Here is a 3557-nt window from a genome sequence, read left to right as displayed (position 1 = left end):
GGGTTTCCCTCTGAATCTGATTGCACAAAGAGCATATGAAGCCTTGATGGAGTATAGAGCAGCTCAGCAAACGCCACGTAGCACAAGGCCCTCAGTCCGAACAGATGCTAGGTGGTCACCCCCTTCTGATGGCTAGTATAAAGCAAATATTGATGCAGCCACGTTCCAAGAGGAGGGAAGAGCAGGAATTGGAGTCATTTGGCGCTACAACAATGGGTTGGTAATGGCCTGTGCATCACAAAACATCCAGCTCACGTCTTCAGTGGTGGAAATGGAAACTTTGGCTGCCATCCGAGCCATTGAACTCTCTTCCGAGCTGGGTTTTGACAGAGTTGTTTCTTAGGGTGATTGTCAAACAGTCATGAAGGCATTAACGGATCCATCACAACCTTTTGCAACCTATGGCTTGCTGATCCGGGATGCACGGGTCTTGGCAAATCGGTTTAGTGGGGTTAGGTTCCAATATGCTAGTAGAGAAAGTAACAAAAGTAGCTCACAACCTTGCTAGATATGCACATCATATCACAGGTTATAATGTATGGATGGAGGATATTCCAGTCCATTGTTTGAATGTTTATCAGGCAGACATGTCTTAATGAAATAAAATTCAAGTCTTCTTTCTAAAAAAAAAAAAGAAGAGAATTCTTATTGTGAGACAACCAAGTAGTCGAAGAGATATCCTGTGCCAATGTTGTAAACTCAGAAGCAACCTCTATGCTTGCCATCTTGAAGAAAGTCTCACCATTTAGAAGTACAAAACCATGCCGAACCATTGAACCAACGAAGTAAGAAGTGCATGTTTTGTTACTTTTGTAACAACAGCAAGTAAACTATCTTGGTGGGATCTTTGAAATTCCAAATGCTTAAGCTTGAGTTTGTAAGGATTTCCCAAAGTCTTCTAATAGAGGACATTAGAGTATAGTAACCACTTAAAGGGTGAGTCAATCCTTTTAATCCATTAGCAAACTCACTCGAGTGGGAAAAAAAAAATATTGTCTTAAAGAAAACGATCTTTTCGTGCCTCTAAACCTATTTCAATTCCTTATTTTTTTCCATTATCTATGTCTATATATATCTAAAAGTTGAGACATAGTATTTAATTTTACTATACTCCTGTTGAGCTACTTCATCAGTCACATCATACTCTTTTTCTTTTTCTTTTTAAATCATTTTTTCCTTCATGATTTTTTTTTAAAAATATTTTATATAAAATAATTAAATATAGATCATGGACAAACTTACTATTCATTAGATACAATATTTGACTATTCAGTTATCCAAATTGATTTCAAATTTTCATTTTCTTCTTTCTAATTTCAAGGAATTGTTAAAATTGAATAATTCATTATCTTTTTAATGTCTCTTCTTTTATCTACCATTATAGTGTTTCCTCTTCCAAAATTTTAGTTTTTCACAACCTTATCTCTCTCTCACGCATACTTTGATTATTTATTTAAGTTTTACAATGTTATATGTACCAATGCACATTCTAGATACAATCACCCGTCATCTACAAGAAAAATTAAGCGCAATACTAATTGTTCTCCATATATATTTTTCAATCAAGTTTTATGGTTCGTTTGGATTGAGGGGGAGGGAGGGGGAGTAGAGTAGATTTAGCACAAAATTAGCTTATTTTTAGCTAACACTCCTCTACTCCCCTTCTCTCCCCCTCCTTCTCCCCTCCATCCAAATAGGCCATTAGTTTTCACCATTATGAGAAGACATCAATTGTTTTTGTCAAAAACTTTCAAAGTTAAGGCAACAATAGAAAGACCATTGAGGTGAACAAAACGCACAATCAAAAATGATTTTTTATTTTTTTTTCGTTCTCCTTTCTTTTTAGTATTCTTGCATTTTTTGAAGTGATTTTGTTGTTTTCCTTTCCAAAATTTTCAATGATATTGACTTTTGTTATTGTTAATTGACTTAGAACTGTTAATGCAGTTTTATTTAGCCTATCATTGTTGTGGAAATTCTTGATGTTGATATGAAATATATTGGTAATGAACATTTTATGCGATTATTTGTAGAGTGTCAAAAAGTATTCAATGTAGTAATTTTGTTATTGTTGCATCCCATGTGTTTGGTAAAATTTCTTTTAAAAATCTTATGTGTCTTTCTTAAATCCGTTTATTATTTTTATTTTGGTCATTTATTTACAAATAATTGGCATCTCTACTATTAAATTTTTGGCTAATTTGAGCTTTCTTGGTAAGCTTTTACTTTGCTTAGTTGATCATCTTTAAAAAAAAAAAAAAAAAAAAGACGAAAAGAGAATAAGACAAAATATAATTTATTCTAGAGCATCATTATGCTATTAATGTTTTTATGTATAGATACTTAAGGAACTTGATTAATTCTTTGTTGGAATTTCTATTATCGTTACGTCTAGCCTCTTAGATTAATCTTTAGGGTTCAACCCCCACCATCCCCCTCCACCACCATTTACATATGTTTCTCTCTCTCTCTCTGTCCATATATATATATATATATATAATCGGTTGTTCAAATTAAAAATTATCATGTGTTACTCTTTAAAGATTTTTTTTTTTTGATAACCTTTAAAGATTTTATTAAATGTATAGATGGTACTTTTGGTTTATAAAACATGATCAAAAAAATGTGATTTTTATAATATTATATCTAGACTATATTGCAATGTCATGGTGGATGAATTGGTCTTGTTTTACTATAAAATCTAAGTAATCATGTGGTTTATGAATTTGAAGAGTTATATATTGCGGGATTTGTTCATATGTTCATATGATGAAATAAAGTTTGCTATTTGCATTTTATTTTATTTTATATTTCCACTTTATGATATATGATTTATTGATTATGATCTATTGCATAATTATCTTTATATACTTTTTCACTTAGTTTCAATTGTGAGAAGAAAGAGACATGGACCTATGTTTTGGAGAAAAAATATACCTATAAATGTTGAATCACATATATCTGTATAGTAATAAACAAAGTATACATGGTTACAACTTTGTCTAATAGTTCTCACACTGTAAATTTAAAAAAAAATTATTGCATTGTGTTTTCATATATATCTTACTATATATAATACCCAACTACAAAATATATTTAATTTGTTAGTTGTTACACTACAAAAAAATTCTAATTTAAAATATAATTTCAAATAAAACATATTGACTTTTAAAAATATATAATCTAATATATTAATTCAATAATTATCCAATAAAAAATAATTATATTAAATTTTTTCGCACATTGCGTGAGTCTACAACTAGTTTCTCATAATTTCTCAACAAGTCCAAACTCAAACCGAAATCCGCAACGACCCACATAACTCAATCACAAAAACCCCATTTTATCCTTACCAAACGTACCAAGAAAGACTATACTGCTCAAGGTCAATAGGCTAACTGAAAATTTCAAAATCTCCCATTATAACATTCCGAAAAAGAAAAGAAGAAAAAGGGAGTGAAGGGGACACAATTTTTGCAACAATTCAGTTTATTGTACATATTGATATGTAGAATTGTGGAAAAATGGTAGAGAAATTGTAGAAATTGTTTCTAAAT

Source organism: Quercus suber, unplaced genomic scaffold (genome assembly GCF_002906115.3).
Source record: "Quercus suber isolate HL8 unplaced genomic scaffold, Cork oak 2.0 scaffold_665, whole genome shotgun sequence".
In the NCBI taxonomy this organism is placed as follows: Eukaryota; Viridiplantae; Streptophyta; class Magnoliopsida; order Fagales; family Fagaceae; genus Quercus; species Quercus suber.
This window is presented reverse-complemented; position numbering follows the sequence as displayed.